At 30.9% G+C, this 22,682-nt stretch overlaps 1 protein-coding gene across 2 annotated transcripts in view; it reads right to left on the bottom strand.

The window, feature by feature from the left end:
* The window catches only part of LOC145329373 (somatostatin receptor type 2-like), a 50,833-nt gene extending 33,145 nt beyond the window's left edge, over positions 1-17,688 (bottom strand). For both annotated transcript variants that reach the window (XM_080173458.1, XM_080173459.1), the window contains exon 1: positions 17,551-17,688. The gene's annotated coding sequence lies outside the window, so the exon portion shown is untranslated. The remainder of the gene's footprint in view (positions 1-17,550) is intronic.
* Positions 17,689-22,682: the final 4,994 nt, after the last annotated feature.

Raw genomic sequence — 22,682 nt, 5'->3', positions numbered from 1 at the left:
AACATGTAGTTCATCATAATAAACATTAGATACTATCATACAATATTTACTTTTATGTACAACAAAGAAATTGTAATGTATTTATGTAATGTTAGGCATGGGCCCAAATTTAAAGTGTGGAAAAAATACAGATATAGAGTATAACTTAGCAAAATAAGAGATTTGTGGTTTCCCTCAAATGCCTTGTCGAGTACAAAACCTCCCTTGGTTGAAATAAATTGAAAGTAAGTTAGTTGAGGGGTAGGGGGGAGTTTCTGCTTTACTTTCGGTCAGTTTTATTGGGGATATGGTAAGTCCGAAGGGTTGAAGCACCGCAGATATGGGCATAAGATAAAAAAGTCAATCCCACACTTTATTTTCAATTTATATATTAAAGCACCAAAGAACTCTAAACTGTAATCTAAAAATGACAGCAGGTTTACATTTAGGAAAAGAATGGTGAAATAACTTTTTCATATATTTCTTTTTTATTTCAAAATATTAGTAAATGAACTATGTTTCCATTCAAATAAAAAGACCAACACACTAACACACACACACACTCATACACACAAAGAATTTTTGTGATTTAGGTAGAAAGAATGATATCCCATTTTTTACCTTTTTTGTACAACAGCTTAAATCAGATTTAACTTTTTTCCCGCAGCGCAGTCACTCTAAAATAGAGTGTGGGGTTCCATACGTCGGAATGACCGACTATTTTCGAGAAAATTTTCCATGTTGACTAAAGTTTAAAATGTTCTATATTATATTGGACAAAAATATTTTTTAGCTTGTTAGGTATAAATGCGATTCTTACAATTATCATTGTCAATGTATTTTTAGTTATTTATCGCATCGTATTATAGATATCTTTTTGCAGATATTAAACGAAAAATTAAATCAAGTTTAGTTAGCCTGGAGAACACCGGGCTAACTAAACTGGTATTAATTTTATGATTTTTATTTTATCATTCTTGGAAAATTGTCTCTAATACGATACTATACATGTTTTTTTTCTTCAGTATAGTTAAGAACCGGTTCTAATGCAGAGGATATTAATCGGTTTTCGAGGCTATTCTGGAAACAATATTTATTTGACCAACCAATCTTTATTTGCTTATTTATGTGTAAGGAATGTTTTTTATAATCAAAGTTACAACTAAGAAGTATATTCACTTATTTACCTATTTATTCTAAGTATATACATAAAAAAAGTAATTTATATTTGTATGATTTAAAAAACAATTAAAGAAATATTTGAGCTAAAATAAAGGTATAGAGCTGTCAAAGATAATTGTCCACTGGAAGGCAAAAACAATTAATCTTTGTGAAGGATTGAAATGCATAATATGAACAAGCATAACTTTCTACAAAAGAATCTACCCCTAAGCCCCCCAAAAAAATTAATTTATCTTATATTTTTTATTTTACTTTTCCCACAAAACCACCTAAAAGACGATGCGTTAATAGTTATTTATCGCATTAAATTATAGACAACTTTCGGCGGATAGTAAAATAAAAAAATATGATTTTATAATATGATGAAAATTTGTGATTTTTCAGTATAGATTTTTTTCTTTTATTGTACGTGGTAATTTATGACGAACAGGCTAAAGTTTGTAAGAGCTGTGCTTACAGAAATATGTATATTATATATTAGAATGTAAACTAGACAAAATTAATCTATCAACATAAGTAATTATTCAGCTATACAATTATGGAAAAGGGAAAAATTTTATTTGTATTATTTACCTTTTGTGATTTTTTAAACAAACAAAAAAAAAGACAAAAAGATACATTTTCTGATATTATACAAAAATGAAATTACCAAATTCGATTTAAATTGATGAAAATACGTGTGGTTTACATTACACCCCCTTAACGCTCACAACCCTTCAATTTTTGTTTAAGTGGGGGGGGGGGGAGGAGGTATAAAAAATCTCCGCATTTGACTATAATATTATACCTTTTCAATCATCAAAGAATATATTGTAAGGTAGGTTAAACTCATAAATTGCTTAGTCCAAATATACTACATTTAAAAACTTGGAAAAGTAGACATTTTTATAAAATTTAATTAATTTTATATCGAAAAAAGCATACCCGACATCATACTTAAAATCAAAGAAAAATAATTTGTTTTGAATTTTTAATTTATGTGCACATTTATATATTTGCCAAAAATGAGTATAACGTCTAATAATTAGGCCTTTAGTCGGAGTAAAACTTATTAAGGCAGCTAATTGTATTCTTCAGGGAAAGTGAAGTAAATTCATCGTGGAAATAAACATAAATATAAAATATATCTTCGTGCAAAAGTCCAATACATGAATGGAATTTAGTTGCTCTTTCTGTGGACCAAGGCATTTCCCCAATTGGTAATAAGAATTCCTACAAAATTTTATGTCAGTAATAGGTGTAATTACTGTAGAATAAAATCAGTATTTAAAAGTCCAACAATTTGACATAGTTATTTAGAATTCAATATAAAAGAACCCATAAAATTGACGAAGCCCATTTTGTTCCGAATTTGTATCACTTTTGAAAAGTGCGACTCCAGTTACGTCATATTTTTCTTTCCCGAAATAGGGAAGGGGGGAAGAAAATCTCTTCAAAAGAGATGAGGAAAACCCCCTTTATTCTCATCTCTTTTTTCTTCCCCCCATCCCTTTTTTTTCTTTCCCCCTTCCCTTTTTCGGGAAAGAAAAATATGACGTAACTGGAGTCGCACTTTTCAAAAGTGATACAAATTCGGAACAAAATGGGCTTCGTCCCTAAAATTAGAATCTGTGAATAATTATCCCTCTCCCCCCACAGGACAATGAATGCATTTATTTGTCACTAACACATTCACACTTAGATATTAGGAGCTCAAACAATACAGTCAAATTAATCAAATATAAAAAGTTTGCTTTCTGATCATATTAAATTTAGATTATCATCATAACCTTTGAAATAATCTAGTAAAATGTTTTTGTCTGTAGCGAATGATCTCATTAACCTAAGAACCGATTTCATTTCCTTACTTTAGGTAGTGATGGTTTTAGGCTATTTTTCCAGCCCCTATAAAAATACAGAGCCCCTAGATGCTAGAGGCATAGCCGCTAGTTAATGGTAAAGTGTTCGTATATCTAACTACTATAAGGTAATGTTTACAGCTGTTTAAATTCAAAATGGCAGTTTTAGCTATTTTAAATATTTAACTGTTTTGAATGCATTCTGAAATACAAATGTCTTTAGCTACAGTCACCCTTTCTTTCCCAATGTTTCAAAGAACCTTTGTTGCATTATATTAAAATTCAGGGGGAACAGCAAGGTGCAAGGATAGGACATGAGAGAATATATTTTTCTTCCCCCACATTTTAGTTTTTTTTAGAATCAAATCTATTTTGGGGAAAGAAAGGGATGATGACAATTAATTTAAGTGCTTTTAGCTTCTCTATCTCAAAAGAAAAGTATTAAATAAAAAAAATATTATTAAACTGTAATTAAGTAAAAGTATTTTTTCTCTATTTGAATAAAAGTACTTTATACTAAAACTTTTTCCAAACTCTATATAAAAAATAGATTTGATCAAAGTTGTTTAGGTTATTCCTACATTTCCCTCCAGGAGGGTAAGGGCACCTTTTCATTAAACAAAATGGATATTTTAAACTTAATGGATATTTTTTGCAATAAGATTCAAACAATTTTTTGTATTTCTAAGTTATCTTAATTTAACCTAATATTGACAAAATCAAACATTCCTTACGCGCGGAAAAGGGATATGACATTTAAAGAAATATACTTCTACCAATAAATAAAGACACAGTAATATGTTATACTAATATTAATAAACAATAAATTTGGTCTGACATCCAGACAAACAGAACCTTCATGTAGAGTCAGAATTTTAAATTTTGAGTAGAACACACTTTTTATTCAGTTGCAATATACCTTCATCTCATGCCTTAAATTTTTGTAATAGTGTCACTTTCAAATACGTAGCATTTTATCAAATAAATATTTCAATTTCTTACTTAAATTATGTAGGGTATTTTTATTTTTAATATTACAATTTTTTTCACATCTAAAAAAGTTAACTATGGCACAATTTGAAATTATTTTATCTATAGAAGTTTATTTCCAGTAAGGCTTCGAAACCGATTGATATCCGTTGGATGAGAACTGGTTCTTAGTCATACTGAAAAAAAAATTTTCCCACGAATATTAAAATAAAAATCGTAAAATTAATACCAGTTTTATTAGTCCGAGCTTTAGGCCACTCGGGCTAACAAAACTAATTTTAATTCTATAATACTTCATTTTAATATCCACGAAAATCTGTATATAATACGATGCGATAAATAACTATTCTTAAACTTTTTCACTAATCAAAATAAATCATTAAAATATTTCAATGCGAAGTGTACCTAATTATTTAGTAGTTTGTAAATTTTAGGAGGGAGAGAGGGTTGTAGATTAATTCCTACATCACTATTTTATCATTTTAAATCTTAAAACTGCAGCTGTCATGTTTCTAATACGCGGAACATGCAACAACTGATTGAAGATATTTGTAAGCGTGATGCTATTAATGGACCTTTCATGGGATGCTATTTATTTTGTACGAAGCTACTCTGCATATATAGCTAACATGATGTGTTATTATATTAACATTCTTTATCACACACAGTGGCGGTTGAAAATACTGGCGCAGTGTGGGTAGTAACCTATACCCAACCCCTGCGGAGGAGCCAAGCCCTACAGGGCCTCTAGCTTTAATGCTCTTTGACCTAATTTAACATAACCTGAATTAAAGTAACAAAATATCAATGAACTTGCAGAGCTAATATATTTTTTCCCTCGAAAAATGTAAAACAATAATAATTTATAGATTAATTGTAAATATTTTGTTAAATTTTAAGAAAATTTGTAGAAAGATGATTTATCTGAAATGTTTTTTAGCAAAACTTCTAATTTTATCTATATTTGATGTAAAGTTAGAAGAAATATAATGATTTTTTACTTTAAGTCGACTTATGTATAAATCTATCCTAGTTTTATCTATGTAAGTTAGGATGACAACATCCACAAGTAGCGAAGCATAAAAAATCATGGATTGAAATCAAGAACAAATTTATTGGGAAAAAAACACAAAACCTTTCACATGTGTTTTAATGTATATTTTTGAAGCATGACTGACAGACTGACGGACAACGTATATAATGTGCCTACTAATTGTTATGAGAATCGTCACAATTAAATTTCAGCCATCTAACTTGAATAGCAACCGATAATATCACATTTTCTTCATAGCTGTACGGACGTAGTGACGGATAGACAATAGACATACAGCAAAAGTGAATTGTAGGGTAGTTCCACTACTAAAAAATATTAAGTTTCACTAAAAGGTTGTATCAATCTGTAGCTAGAGGGTAAAAACTAAACTAAAATATAAGCAAAATGTGACTCGTAAGAAAATGTATATTAAAAGTTGTGTGAGATATGATGGTCAAAATAAATAATATGAAACAGAGTTCCCAGATTTTAAAAAAACTTGAGAGTCTAAGATTTTATTTTTATTCTCGAAACTACTCTAAAATTTACTTCCGTGAGTCCGTAACGCTTTGGTGGGAAATGTGATTTTCTCGGCTGCTATTCAAGGTACACCGCTGATTTTCTTGTGAAATGCCGATGTTATGAATGTACCAACAAATAAACCCAAAATAATTTTAAATGTATGTAATATATATTTTTTTTGCAAAATGGCAACTCTGTTGCAAAATTTAGGAGTGTCCATTCTCATTGTTTATTTTCATTTCTAGGCCTATACTTAACTCACAGCTTTTTATCAGGGATAGAAGGGACATAGGACTAGTAATTTTATTCAATAAAATGTTTTACAAATTAAAACAAGTATAATTAAGTTAAGTTATATAAAAGTAAGCTTTATCCAAATACTTATAAGGCTCAACTTAACTTTAACTGCTTCCTTTGATAAAGGCCTTTGGCTGCATAGAATCACTTTGCAGTTAAAGCACTTTTGCAGGATCTATAATCAGTTTTTAAAATCTTATTTCTATCCTTTTATTTCTGTATATCTCTCTTAGATAGATACCCCGCACCCTACCCTTTCCTCTTCCAGAAAAATACACTTTATTTATTATCTCCCCCCAACCTTACCCCTAATTTTAAGTCTCGACTGTAATCATTTTTACTACATTTTGCAATTTATTCAAACCGACACTCTTAAGCGTATATCATTTTTAGCGAAGATACTCAAAACTTCCCATAGTTCAAAATTAAAAGTTGAGTGTCGACTTCTCCCTACAGCCTGCAGATTCCCTAGATGTAACTAGGGGCGTAGCCTCCTTGTGTTATATATAGAGTAAGTGAGAGATAATCTGGTATGCAAAAGAGATTACATAAAAATGCTTTTCTAATAGAAAATACGGAGTACAGAGTAGAAAACAGGGAGGGAGGGAGAGGACAATGGAGGTTAAATCATTTAACACCATGCCATTCATTGAAGAGAGATTGTTCATGTTATATCTTTAGAGATTTTTAATCTAAGGTCAATTCTTGTACCTAAAGGTATAAAATCAAGAGGGATAAATGATACACATCCTCAATGATGTTAAACAAAATTACCCCTAGTACTACTAGTTAGAAAAGAAACAAAACAATATTCAATAAAAGTACCAAAAGTTTTTGATTAAACGAATAGGATAACGTGGCTATAAAACTTTGGGTACCAGTGTAATTTTCAGTTCATTGACCCCTTCCTCCCTACATCCATGATGTAGATAGATACTTTTTGCAAATAAGTAACAATCATAGCAAAAACATAATATTCTAGCTTTTTGTTTTTAAGTCTTTTGAGTACTAAGAATATGTTTCAAATTAAAGGGAAATTTATACTGGTTATATCATGGTTTTAAGCTATTCCCTAGTGAAATTTTATTACGAAAATCGTTATAGATAATATTTTATCCCTTTTTATTTGAAAGTTATTTCTATAACTAATGTGTGATGAACATTTAACAATTAAATCACTTCCCTAAGTTACACAATTAGTTGTTTTAATTAAATTAACAAGAAACACATTGAAATGGCAATAAAACTGTTACCTTTTATCAAAAATGTGTAAAATAAAACTTACTATAATACGGTTCGGCAGCAGCAAATTTTAAGAGCGGAAGGTTGGTTTTCTGTAGAATTTTTTTTTTATAAAAAATACCAAAATTTTTTTTTTATGCAGTTAAAGATTCGGCTGTGGATTGGCAAATAAAAATTCAGCAGCAAAATTGCAAAATTAAACACATTCTGCAAAATGTTGCAAGGGCTGTCGAGCCCTATTTTAAATTTATCACAAGTGTGTTAAATTTAAGCTGATTTTAACTTTGCGTATTAGATAAATTATAGTGTTTTATGATGCAAAAAATACATATGTTTTAAATCAATTTAATTTTTAAAAATTAGTCTTAAAGCTTGAAATCACTTTTTCAAAAATGGCCAAAAATTGAATAAGAATTAAGTATAACCTACATATTTTTGAATACACGATTATTCCGCTTTGCGTCGTGAATTTTAGGCTATTTTTATGCCCCCTTCTTCTACCTCTTTTAAACAGATTTCTAGCCGTTCAAGATATCTTAAGTATCACAAAATAATATGATGCCTCACAGTGCATCAGAATCATAACAAAACCTTATCTTCTTGTCAAATTTTTCATAATTACAACAAATTATCTAAAATTACTAAATATTGTTTTTTATAAAAAATTTGCAAGTTTTAAAATGTACTAGACCGAAACTATTCTACTTTTTTCGGGGTAGAAAAATGTACCTTGAAATCAACTTTGACAATGAATGTTGAAAATGAGACGCTTTGTTGGGAACAAAATTGCATTTTTTGAATTTTTGTTGAGACAAAATGTTGTAATTATGTTTCTATCAGGCGTCAACATCTTAAAATATCTTTGGAAAATGAAAAAAGTATTTTTTTTACTTTCTCTTGAATTAAACACAAACTCTTAATTAATTAAACTAGAAATTTATTTACCTATCATAACATATTTTGCGATTTATTGAAAAATCCTCATAAAAAAAGTATAGCTATTTATGGTAAGGTGTTTAACCTACATATTGAATTTCTGTTGCTTAAGATCACGCTAACAACAGAATCATTTTATTTTTCCTATACTGTGAAGCCTCCTACAGGTCTTATAGAAAGGTTTATAACTCTTTTTATAGAGGAGGTTCGAATTAAAATTAAATTAAAGTTGAGGGTAAACATACTCCCCACCCTCAGTCCTATCTTTAAGTATCCTTAGAGGCCTCTAGGGTCGTAGCCGTTAGTATTCTTGACTGGTGTCAAAATAATTTTTTTCTCGAAAGCAATATCCTTATCCTTGATCTTTACCTACATTTACACAAACTATTTAAAACTGTTCAACTTTTATTTTGCGTCCAGCGAATGGATGTATAATATACAATATACATGGATATTAGAACAGGGGAAAAATGTAGTCAATTTAGCTTGCTAACATTGAACTCGTTTATTCGCCAGTTCGTTCATGCAGTTGGTGGGGAGGGGATAGGAAAAGGGGGTAGAAGTGGGGAATCATTATAGTAAACCACTGCAAGCTTCATTTTATTGGAGAACATGAAAATCTGGTGTAAGATCCAAGTAATAATATATTCATTGCCTAGAGGCACTTGAAAAAAAAATGTTGTGATGAAAAAAAAACTTCAGAATTTTAAGATATTAGAGTTTTCAAAATTTAGATCGATTTTAATCATGTCATATTTTTGTACGTTTGGGAGGAATAAACTTTTTTATTTATCATTACCATCGTCTATTTTTTGTAATGCCATATTACCTCTTATATTTAATTTGGGCATGTTAATAATGTCAGAAAGTCCATAGGTCTATTTTGATCTTTGAAATAATAATTTCTAGTGCCATAAACAAAGCATTTCTAAGTCAAGTCTTAAATTGTTAATATGCCATTAAACACTATTATTTAAGCAATTTTGCAACAAATTAACAATTTTGTTAAGACTTTTAAATTTATATTATACTGATTAAGTTCTGATATAATAGTGATTGTGTTTGTTTGTTCTACCTTCCAAGTTTAGAGCTTCAAATACCATTAACATAAAAATCCACTTAGAAGTAATTAATTTAAAAAGTCAAGTAATATATGTCTGTCTAGTAATTTGAATCTTTACTGTCCATAACAAATCTTTTCTAAATAGAGGAAAAATGAAAGTTGCGAAGTGTTTTGACATTTTCTAGGCCTTTCCTTTTTAAATTGTTTATTTTTGTTCAACTGTAAGAGGAATACTTCTGATACTTTGCTTTTTCAGTAATAGGGCATTTCTTTAAGTTTAGTTTATCCAAAAACTTTTAGACTATCAAATCGTACTAAACTTAAAGCTAAAAAAATAAACATACATTTAAAATATTATGAAACTAATTGAGCTAAATATCCATTTGATTATGATAAAATAAATATTTAATTTATAGTTGTTTAATTTAGAGCTATAATTTACCAAAGTATGTATTAGGAAAAATCTTTTTAGTTAACAAGAGGGTCTAACATTTTTAAGGTTTAGCAATTTTTTTAACTTTACAACTTAAATTCTTTACCAAAACTATAGCTCTTGATATTATATATAATATATATTTGAAATTATTAAAAGATAAAAAGAAATTCATATAAAAAATTTGTATCTATAAGTTTTCATTATATTTAAAAGCGAAGCTTTTCTATAATTATTGTTTTAACGGTTAGCTCACTTAGTTAATTTGTACATGTTAAAATTGTACTATAGTCTTTGCAGGCTCATTCATAAACCAGTAATGTACGATTTAACAAGCGTAGCAACTTTAAAATTGTTACCAGAAAGTCCGTAAAACATGTTGCTTTTTAACCTTTTTAAAACAATTTTTAAAGTGATATAATTATCCTAGTCATCTGATTTTTGGAATCCATTGTTATAAGCGAAGCATTTCTACAATCTAGTTCTAGAAATATAAGTATGCCCTTAATCTGTATCATCTATTTAAGCAGTTTTGCAACAAATTTACCTACAATTTTGTTTAGACTCATAGATTTTATTCTGATTATTCATTCCATACATTGTACAAGTGTTAATGTTAGTTTCTTCTTCCATCTCAGAGCTTCGCTTTTATGGATGTTGCCAACCTTTTTTTTACTAATGCCTTTTTTTATCATGTAATGTGTAATTACTCAAGACTAAAACGAGTAAAAGTTCAGGAATACAGGGGTTAGAATACCAAAGTAATACCTTTTATATCGGGGAAAAAAAAAGAAAAAGCTGCAGATTTATTTCCTTATTATTGTACTCCCCCCCCCCCCAGAAACCTGTTAGAAATGTGTTTAGAAATTATGTTTAAAATGCATTGTCCTCTTCCTCCCTGTTAGAAAATGTGTGTAGAAATTATGTTTAAAATACATTGTCCATTCCCTCCCTGTTAGAAATGTGTTTAGAATTTATGTTTAAAATATATTGTCCTCTCCCTCCCTGTTAGAAATGACGTGTTGAAATTATGTTTAAAATCCATTGTCCTCTCCCCCTGTTAGAAATGTGTGTTGAAATTATGTTTAAAACACATTGTCCTCTCCCTCCCTGTTAGAAAGTTGTGTTGAAATTATGTTTAAAATACATTGTCCTCTCCCTCCCTGTTAGAAAGTTGTGTTGAAATTATCTTCAAAATCCATTGTCCTCTCCCTCCCTGTAAGAAATGTGTTTAGAAATTATGTTTAAAATCCATTGTCCTCTCCCTCCCTGTAAGAAATGTGTGTAGAAATTATGTTTAAAATCCATTGTCCTCTCCCTCCCTATAAGAAATGTGTGTAGAAATTATGTTTAAAAGCCATTGTCCTCTCCCTCCCTGTAAGAAATGTGTGTTGAATTTATCTTCAAAATCAACTGTCCTCTCCATCCCTGTTAGAAATGTGTGTTGAAATTATGTTTAAAATACATTGTTCTCTCCCTCCTTGTTAGAAATGTGTGTTGAAATTATGTTTAAAATACATTGTTCTCTCCCTCCTTGTTAGAAATGTGTGTTGAAATTATGTTTAAAATGCACGGCTTGTAAAAACATGGAATGCTGCTGCTTGTCCAAAATAATGAATGGACTTCATAATTCACCAGGAATATAGGGGTAGGGCAATGGATGATAAATCAACATTTATGGCTTTCTCACACAAAGTAACTTGAAAAAAAATAGAATAATTGAGAGGTTAGTTTTTCGTTTGTTTGTTTATTACTTAGGTTAGGTTAGGTTACCGCTGGTATAAGCCCGCATGGTTACATACCCCTCGCAGGGATTAGGCATATAAAAAAATTGCCCCTTTCCTTATTTTGAATTTATTTCAAATTTAACCCCCTTATAATAAGGGCAATGCACGTTTTAAAAGGCTATTTAAAACTATTTTTACAGGAGTGGGGGGGGGGGGTAACTGTTTTTTTATGCCAACCTATCCTATGACACTAAATATCGACGTTTTTAAAGTATTTTAAAACATGCCCTATTAAAGTTTACTTAAGATAACATGTAATTATTTCTACATAACAAAAATATAAATATTTCTTGTGAGAAAAGTAAAAAGAGCAATAAATAAACATAAGATAAACTTTTTTATATTTAAAAGTAAGGAAACAGTGTATTAACTTTTTGGCCAATACTTAAATATTTTTTTTAGTTTTCTCTCAATTTTTCATGCAAGTTATTGTTTATGATGATATTGCAAATTTATCAGTATACTATAAAATACGCTGTTATTCTAAATCTAGAATTGATAATAATTTTCATTAAAAATAGTTTAAGGATTGAACCCTCGGCTTGAACTGTAATATAAAGTTAATGGAGTCTATTTCCTTTAAAGGTAAGCACCAAGATTACAAATCAATGATAGATGCTTTCAAAGTTGGGCGGCTGGCAACAATTTCCTTTCAATAAGAAGTTTACTAACTTATTATATGTTTTTATAATTTCCAGGAGCTGTATAATCGCAGGGATATGTAAGGGCAGAAAAATAGCCTAAAACTATACATTTACTTTTTTATGAAAATGAAATAGTCTAGAGCCATCCCAGGACCTATATGAAGCTTCAGGGGCGTCCAAGCTTTTTTATTTGGGGGGATGGGGGGTGATCACCGCTTTACCCCCCCCCCCCCCCTTGGACGTCTATGTGAAGCTTCATTGTATGGAATACAATATTGGTTCAGTGGTTAGAGAGATCCTTCGCTACAGACAAAAAAGTCTTACTACTTTATTACAATAGGATCTTAATATAACGCTACAAATAATAAAGGTATATTGCTTCCTTTTATAAAATTATGATAAGCAAAAATAAATAAGGCTAATGGCAAAGAAATTTTTAAAAACATGAAAAAAGAGAAAAAATTCGAAGCATTTAGAAAATATAAATTAATATAAATAAATATAAACAGTTATAACAAGTTATAAAGAGTTATAAAATGTTATAAAGAGTTATATAAAGTTATAAAATACAGAAAATATCTAAAAAAAAATGTAAAAAAAAAATTTAATTTTCCCCTGAACCTTTAGGGAAAAAGCCCCTAGAGGCTAGGGGCGAAGCCGCTAGTGTTACAAAAGTGAATATTTTTTGAACTTTTTATATATTTTTTTATATAAAAATAGAAAACAACTTTGTTCTAGATTGATCTCTTTATATTTTTCTGTTATTAAGTAAATTAGTTTAAAAACTTTAGTATATCCAAATAAATTCACAAATACCGGTAATTTTTATTTTCGAAATGTCTTTGAAATACCTAAAATTGCAATTTTCACTACTTAAGTATTTTTGAATCAATAGTCTTTTTTTTGTAACTATTTAGCAGGGTTCGGTATCCGCACGTCAGCCGCGACTAAGCCTCAAATTTAGACCCGTTTGGATGTTTTAATTTTTTTCAAAAGAGGAATTGTCATATTTGGGTCATCCTTAAACTTTCAGCTGATTTTTAAAAGTGTAAAAGGTTGATTTCCCTGAGGCTTATAACGGCTGACGCGCGGCTGCCGAGCCTTGATATTTAGATTTGACCTAGAATGCTTGTATTGTATCAATGTTTAGTATTTTAATGCAGCTTTATTGCATTTAAATTAATAAGCGCAGAAACACTGTATTTTGTAATCCGCTTGTTTGTCTTTACGTATGTTTGATATTAAAGACAATTGATTATTAACTCTTTTTTCTATCAGATTTTCTTTTAGTAAAAGTTGATAGAAGCCAAATTAATGCCGTAAATACGCAAAAGTCGGAATTGAACTTTTAAAGCAAACGGGCGTTATCCTTTGAGAATTTTTTCAATTTGGAAATTTGGAAATTTTTTTAACCCCCTCGACAAAACTAGACTCTGGCTAAGAACGATATTTTTTTAATATTAGGTTAGGTTGTTATAGGATAGAGGGCCGAGCGCCGCGGCTAGGCAGGCTAGGGGGCCGAGCGCTGCGGCTAGGTAGGCCAGGGGGCCGCGGTCATATTTTTGTTGGGGGGGGGGGGGGGTCAAAATTTTCAAAATTAAAAAAAAAATCCTAATAGGATAATACTACTTTACATTTACGATTCTTATATATATAGGCCTCTGGAAGGTTTATTTATAGAGAAGTTTCGATTGTTAACCTTGCCTATTATTTTATTCTAATAAAATTTTCAATTTAAATAATAGTGTGCAATTATGTGTGAAAAACTAGTGAAATTGTTTGTAGAATCTCTATTGAGAAGATTTCTATATATCATAAAAGAATATTAGGTTTTATTGCAATATTTCCGATGAAGCAGTGCACATGAGTTGGAGTATCACAGCTAGGGCTTGGCAACCACAGTAAGAAATGTTTTATAACAACTTCCAGCTGCCCCGCAGTTGCAGTCAACCAACCTATACTGTTGATTAGCAACCAAAGCAATAAAAAACAACAACCACTTATACTACTTATAAACAGTCAGCATTACAATGTGACAGAAAGCTTAATCCTAATTTTTACTTTGGTGAATCACCAGGGGAGCTACAGTAGACAAATCTTCGATGTTAAGGTGTTATAGAAAGATACTGACATAACAAAGAGAAAACTCTAAGGTCTTGGGGTCAATCTCTCACCCAGCTTCCACAAGAAGGGCGAAAGTGACATTGATACGAGTAAAAAATCAGTCACCTTGAAAGAATCCCACTGTAGTTTGCCTGATAGGTATAAATAATTCCAACTAGCTACTAGTTTTCTATCATATATGTGCATGTCTGATTGTCTATCATACACAGAGTTAAAGTAAGAGGATATTAACTATTCAATTTATTCTTTACTAGCTAACAAAAGCAGAACATACGAAGATTGAAGATTAATTTATGTAGCCATTGTCCTATCCAATTATTCTTGTACTTGCTGGAAAAATCCCTTATTGTAAAAGTTGATCTCCGCTTTTTGTGGTGACACCCCATCAAATCTAATAGCATTGTCGACAAGTATCTGAGATATTAAGGGACAAGCCAATTGATGATAAATTCAATTTCATCACTTTTAATGATTAAAAAGACTACCCATTCTTTTTTTTTATTATGGGTTGAAACTAAAGTTTGACCCTCCCCCCTTATTTTGAATTTTAGTTTAAAAGGAAAGGGTTAAAATAAGTTAAAAACCTTTCGTGCACCTACAGTAAGAAGCTTCACTGTAAAGGAGAACCATATCGGTCCAGTAGGTAGCGAGATCTAAAGCAACAGACAGACACAACGACTCAAACAAATACCTGTTACTTTTATATAAGGATGAAAATTGCACCAATTAATGTTTTAGGGGATCTTGAAGGCCACACTGAACTCGTAAAAGGATTTTACCTAGAAACTCCCTCCCACAGTTAAGTAATATGCCCCATACTAGGATCCTTTCATCAAAAGGAAATATTCTTGTCTCAAAACACATTTTTCTTCACTTTTTAAAGTAACTTTGAAAATATAGAAAGAATACTGAAAAGGCTGAAAATATACCATAATCAAAAAAAAGTTGTTGCATATTTTTAAGAAACAGTTGCAAAATTGAATTTGTAACCATAAATAACGGTGCCACGTTGTTACAAATGAATAACTTTCATTGCGTGTTTTTTGATAACTCTTATAGTTTTCGAGTTAAAATTAGAAATAAACACCTTTTAAGTGAAACTTTTAACATTTTCAAATAAATTTATTATAAAATTATATGGTAAAATTTATTCAAAATCTTAAAACGCAATTTTTTTCATGTTTATTTATAAAAAAGGTCAATTTATATATTGTAGACCGATTTATTACGCCAAAAGTTATAAATCAAACTAAAGATAAACAAATTTACCATGTAGGATATTTTATACAGAAATGAAAAGGTTGGAAGGAAGAAAATGTTTTTCCTGTCATAAATTCATAGTATAATTATTCTAAAATAGAATACCTCTGGGTCCGGTTGATAAAAAAGTAGAACAAAACCATTATGATAGGTCCCAAGGCAAAAAATTTCCTTACTGTTACCGACAACTAACCGGTTTAATGCATGACATATGAATTGAAGTCTGCATGGTGATGATTAGTACCTGTTTTGGCTAAGGCATTCCTCCTACTCTTACAATTACTGTCGTCTAACTGACTTTTAATATCTTTAGTTATGCCGCGGCTTTGTCAAAGATTGGAACCTATAACCTCCCCAAGGACGAGCGGATTTGCTACGTGTTAAGTTTTTTTTTCTTTTATTTCACCCCACAAGCTAAAAGGATGTAATAATCTTAGTCTATTTTGTCAAGAAATAAGAATGAATTGATTCTCCTGATTGTTGGATGAATGAAAAATGAGTAGGTAACTTGATATTACTATTTGGGCTTCGCCAATTTCTTTATTTCAACACAATTTTCAGTTTATCAAAACAGTGAAAAAGATTAAAAACAAGGATGACAACATCCATAAGTAGCGGAGCACAAATAAATATGGATTGACAAACGGACACAATGAATAAATGTTTAGTGGTCATAAAATGGATGTAGGCTATTTTTCTACCCTTCTCTGTCCCTTAAAGATCAAGCCCCTAGATTCTAGGCCCACAACCGCTAGTATATCATATGTAAACAAGAATAACAACATATAACATAATAATAATAATTTTGCTGAAAATTGCAAAGCTAGTATCAATAATTGCAAATAATGACGCAGCTTATCTACAGCTGTATACATACACTATACTATGTACAGCTTTATACACTGAGAGTAAAGCAGCAACGTTTAGAAGCTATTCTATTATTCATTTTATCTGTCCGTCCGTAAGGCTATGGGGTAAAGGTGATATGTATATTAAAGATAGACAGCTGAAAGATTTTTGAGAAGATGATATATAGCAATTAGCATCTATTATACCCAATGTCAGTATTTATATCAATGTTTTTTTGTGTTACGCGACTTATGGATGCTGTCATTCTTGTTTACATTCACTTTTTTTGTTCTAATTTAATTTTTTTTTATCCTTACCTAAAGCATAACAAAGCAATATCGGCGTTATCCTCTTAGAATTTTTTTCAATTTTGAAAATTTGAGTACCCTCCCCCCTCCCCTCAAGAGCGAACAACTATTATAGGTTAGGTTAGGTTATAGGCTAGGGAGCCGAGCGCTGTGGCTAGGCAGGCAAGGGGGCCGAGCGCTGCAATATCATATAAATAGGGTTTAGCTTGCTTTTCAGTTGAGTATTTTTTTACTTTTACAATCATGTATAAAGTTTGATTAAAAAGTTAAAATTAAATTTTAAAAAATTTGGAGAAAATTTCATTAAAATTAGATTAACCTTTCAACAAATTTAAAATTCTTGGATGCATTTTTATTCTTGCTCACAACCATCAAAATTGGATCATGAAAAAATTACGAAGGAACGGACCCAATCCATTTAATGTCAGGTTGAAGTCTAGACAACACCATGTCATACTGGAGACGTTAAAAATGGTACTTACTGCTGCTATGCCTGCCTTAATAATTGTAAAACAATACAATGCACAGTTAGGACTTTCAGATAAGGGTAGTTACTTTTATAATAGTCCATATTTGCATTGCGCTAATAAGCAATTTCTAAAATAAACAATAATACACACAGAAAGGTCCTACATTAAGTCTTCTTTTTTTTTTACAATTTTACTTGCAGTATTCAATAAATTTAGAGTTGAATTTTTAAAATCTACTCACTTTTTAGCACAGCTTTTATATTGTAAGTCTTTTAGAGTTTCTTCGTATTTAAAACTAACTCCAAAAAAACTAACTAATCACACACAAAATATTCAAAATTTAGGAAATACAGTTCATTTTATAATAAATTTGATTAAAATTAAGCCTCAACTGTCCTTTTAACACAGGACTAAACTCTTTTATTGCCAACCCAAGATTTATGAGACCCGGTCAAATTTTACAGATATGAAAATAAATCTTACAAGAGATTTTCAGGTATTATTTTTATAGTAAGTATTTAAGAAAACTATACTTTTTTTACATAATTTGTTTTAGCTTAAAGTAATATTTTGAATGAAAAAAAATTACAAACCTTGTTTAACAATAAAAGCTGGACCTTGTCTAGAATCCTAGAACACACAAACACAAATGAGCAGAACACAATAATATTTTGCCCGCTAGAGACACACAGACAATTCCAACTGATTACTTCAGGAGGTTTCGGCCTCCCTATATATGCTTCTTCTTTCCGTCTCACATACTATACACACGAGCATAAGCGGAGGATCATAACGTGTGTCTAGCCCTCAGACCCCCTCACTCTCCCTCAACCCGGCTCCGGCCCATTCCCCCTTTTTCTCCGTGTTGACGGAGCAAGCACTATTTTGTATGTCTCTCACTCTCATAGTTTCTTATAATTATTGTGTGTCTTAACCCTCTCTCTTAAATATCTTTCTCTATATAATTGTCTCCCCAAATTGTCTCTCTCTCTAATCTAATCCCTCATATCTTTTATTAAACATTGAAAAGGGAAGTGATTGCTTTGCAAGATTTTTTTGTACACATTTTTTTGTGTTGTATGCCCGTCTATTGTTAAAGAATTATTGATGATTGAGTATGTCTGCGGAATGAAAGAGAAAAGAGAAAAAAATAGGGCAATTGATTTAGGAAAAAATCATTATTTTCATATTTATATTATTTCAAAGGAGAAAGATTTTTTGTCCAAACTAACTGCTCAACAAATTGGGTTCTGCTTAACTGGGAACATACGTACTGGTCATACAATGTTTAAATGTTTCTCTCCGTCCCCACCCAAAAATAAATAATTATACAATGATGACAACATCCATAAAAGTGAAACTCAAAAATCAGGATAAGGTATTCATATCATATAAAAATTGTTGTTAGTTTAAAATGTTAAAATCAATCTAAGACAACTCTAATATGCCAAATAAAATGTAAAAATATCAAAAACATTTAAAATAAAAAAAATTGAGAGCTGCTGCGCCTTCTATATTTTACCTTTAGTAACAGATATCTTCATGCCAAGTTTGAAATCAACATAACAATCCTAACATGTCAATTTAATTATAATAGAATAGTTATCCGTTCGGATATACTGACGGACAGACCCTATTTATAAGAAAGATCCGCTGTGAAAAAGAAAATTGACATAAAACAGAAATCTATTTTTGCTCATTACTGTACTTAATGAATTCAAACATTCTGGTATAAAACATTTAAAAAAAAATATTTTTATGTACAAAGCTTTTTAAAAGCCTCTGTACGTCCCAATTAGCTCTTTTCGTTAATTTGGGCATTTTAAATTGTCTTATTTATTTCAAACTTTTAATGTTGATTCCAGTAACAATTAGGTATGATTAAGAAAGCGTAGGAACTCTTCCCATTCAAGTCCCAAAATGTAACTATGTCCTTAAACAAATTTCTGTATTTACGTACATGTTTATATATGTACAATTTTGTTTCCATTTTAAATTAATATTCAGCTTATTCAATTCTACAAGGGTTTGTGTTCGTTTGTTTAATGTGTGATTTTAGAGCTTCGTTTTTATGGATGTTGTCATCCCTGTTTTAAATATCTATAACACTGGCATATCTACATAATCAAACTTTATGAAGTTTTGACCTTAGTAAAGCATTTAAAAACATTATAATTCAAGAAAAAAGTAAAAACATAAAGGCGACTAAACAAAATTAAAACTCAACCCATTAATGATAAGTTGAATACATATAATTATGGAAAAGATTTATCTATCGTTACATAGATATTAAAGTAACAATATGTCTGAGAGTCGGTGTGTGTGTCTGTCTGTATGACCTGATATGGTTCTCCTTTTAGTTTACAATACGTTCTGGAATGTTAATATTATTACTATCTTTAGGAAGTGTACTACCAACCTCCTAAAAGAAATACTCCCAAGATAAAACAATTTGTTTTTCACTTTTTTATTAAATAGCGGCTTCGCCCCTAGCCTTTAGGGGCTTTGCCCCAAGAGGGGATAAAAAAATTAAGGCGAAATTCATAAATGGACCAGGGAAATCTTCAGCAAAAAAAAGGAACCAAGGAATTGTTCAGCAAAAAAAAGGACCAAGAAAGTGTTCTGCAAAAAAAAATGGAGGGGGGGATTTTTTGTTTTTTTGGTGGGGTTAGGGGTGTCCCACCCCCCAAGAAAATAGCCTAAAACCACCACAGGACCAGTAGGTATATTCCCTGAAGAGTAGCATCCGATCGGTTCAGTGGTTACCGAGATCTTAAGCTTCAGACGGACGGACGGACGGACAGACAGACAACAAGTTACTTTGTATTATAGATAAAAATAATATTGAAACACCTCAAGTGCCCCTAGAGGCCTCTGAAGGCTAGCTATATAATAGCATAGGCTCATAAAATACTAGGTAATGGAGTATACCTTTGAATAAATAAAATACCTAAAATATTTTTAATTTGTAATTTTAACTCGATAATTCTAGTAAACATAGCTATTGGACAATTAAAACAAATAAAACCTAAATTGTACTGGATTTAACAAAAAAGCTTAACCTATATATACATATATTTTAAGGCGTGATAATTCCTGAAACAGTTAGGTACAAATTAGCAAGCCTATAAACTCCTTAATTTAAATGCCAGGATATCCGTATTTCAATTTTCAAGTAATTTTGGAGTTATAAGACAAAGATTACCTACAATTTGAAATTATAAGAAAAATATATTGTCAAATAATGAAGTGTGTGAGAAAGAAAAAAGGCCGTACAGTAATGTTTTTTTAGTATCAATGCAAAAGATATTTCTTTTTAGTAGCGAAGCTACTCTATAATTTGAAATGTCCGTCTGTCCGTCTGTCCGTCTGTCCGTCTGTCCGTCTGTCCGTATGTCCGTCTGTCCGTCTGTCCGTATGTCCGTCTGTCCGTCTGTCCGTCTTAGTTTGGGGGATCGTGATTTTCTCGGCTCCTATAAAAGATAAAAGGCTGAAATTTTTTGACAACATTCCCATTATCAAGAAGCACAATTAACTATAAAACATCAATGTCGATAGGACCGCTTTTTAGCAGGTTTTAGGCTATTTTTGTATTTTTCACATTTTTCTCCCTATCTTTGGTGTTTATGGTCCGATTTCCAAAATTTTTTCAGTAGTAGAATCAAAATTAAATTACCTTTCGTTTCAAGAAAACAACTATGACGGTCAGACTGCCTTTAAGCAGGTTTTAGGCTATTTTTTATTTTTCACATTTTTCTCCATACCCTTGGTGTTTATGGCCCAATTTCCAAAGTTTTTCAGTTATAGATATCAAAATTAAATTTCCTTTCGTTTCAAGAACACATCAATGGCGGTCAGACTGCCTTTTTGCAGGTTTTTGGCTATTTTTATATTTTTCACATTTTTCTTCATATCTTTGGTGTTTATGGTCAGTTTTTTTTTTAATTTTTGTAGTTAAAAATATCCAAATTAAATTTCCCGTTGTTCTGAGCATCCAGTATGTAATTTACTTTGACCGTCAGTCTGTTAGTCATAGTGATGAAATATAAATAAATATTAAGAAATTAACAAATGTTGAAAAGGTTTCGTGATTTTTTCCTAATATGCATGCTTTTGTCAACTAATATCTAAATTCTTATTTAATTGTTTATGCTTCGCTACTTATGGATGTTGTCATCCTTGTTATTTTACAACTATATATGTGTATGTTTAAATGTTAATGATAAAATTCAGACAAAAATAACAATTGGTAAAAAACAAACAAAAACACTTATAAAGTAACTTTGCAACTAAAGTTAGACATTAACAGCTATAGAGTAGATTTACCTTGTTACCTACTTTTGATAGATGCAAAAAAAATTTGGGAAATACTTAACCCTTAACGGTCGGGGGGGGGGCGTTGAACGCCCCCCCATCCGGTTTTTTCTATCTCATTTTCTGTGTGTGAAAGATAAAGAGCCCAAACTGCTTGACTTTTTAAGTATGGGTATGACACATAACTGAGAGTTGGATTTTTTTGAATATCTCCATCCTGGCGGGCACAGGATGCCAGCAAACCTGGCAGGGTCATCCAGGTAAAGAGCAAAAATATTTTTTTGACTAAAACAAATCATTTTTTCATACCAAAATACTAAAAAATCCTCTAGTAGTACATCCTTATATGAAATACAGGTGTTCAAGTCACTTTCAGGTTCCAGGTATGATCCTGCAGGTCCTGATCCTCCAGGTCTCCAGAAATCTTTAAAAGTGTCCTGTGGCCGCAATTTTTGACTTAGAGACTTCAAATTTTAAACTTAAGCTTTTCTGACATGTCTACATAACGTATTAAAATTTCATGAAGATCCGCCGCCGTTTTCCCGCCGACCGCCGACTGCGGCGGCTGGCAGCTGCCAAGTACAGCTGCGGCCGCAGAAATTTATATTTTGATATTTCAAATGTAAAATTTACATAAAGTTAAACATTTTCTGGAAAAAAAATTTTCTTCTAGCTTCAAAAATAAGAAAATTATAGCCGTTTGAAATTTTTAAGTAAAAAAAGACCTAAAAACAAAGGTTGTTAAATAAAAGGGTGAAGGAAGCGAAAATTGACTAAGACTTATAAAAGGTCGGAAATTCATTATCAAACAAGGGACTTGCACAAAAAAATTTAGCCCTCTAGCTCTAATAGGAACTGAGATAATTATGGGGGGCGTTGAACGCCCCCCCCCCCCGACCGATTAAGGTGCGGCTAGGGGCCCGACTGTAAAGGGTTAAACAAGGACAGTAACATTAATATAAGCGTAGATCTAAATAATAAGGAAGGACAAACGAAAAATAACTCTTGTACAGTTGTAGAAGTCTAAATTGATCACAAACTTTTTTTTATAATTAATAAAATACAGGATACAGTAAAATAACATATTTTCATTTTTAGGATTTGATTATGGAGATGCCTCTAGAAATATATCATACAAAAATTTGTTGTAAAAAATTAGCATGTTTCAATGGACTTTCTGGTTGCCACGCATCCCAAATCATACCTAATTGTTATAGGAATCATAATACATACTGCAAAATTAAGAGGACAATTCTAACATGTCTAAATCAAAAAAGAGCTAGTAGTTACGGACGTACAGACAGACGGATCGACCATAATTATAGAAAAGCTATTTTAAAGCTAGTGTGCTCAGAAAAGTTGAGGTTATTTGTGCCTAGTGTCAGCAAAAATAACATACATCAAAAAGAAA

This window comes from Acartia tonsa, chromosome 10, assembly GCF_053477335.1.
Source record: "Acartia tonsa isolate MP-2025a chromosome 10, ASM5347733v1, whole genome shotgun sequence".
NCBI classification, from domain to species: Eukaryota; Metazoa; Arthropoda; class Copepoda; order Calanoida; family Acartiidae; genus Acartia; species Acartia tonsa.
The sequence above is the reverse complement of the archived record's forward strand: the minus strand, read 5'-3'. Positions and strand labels throughout refer to the sequence as shown.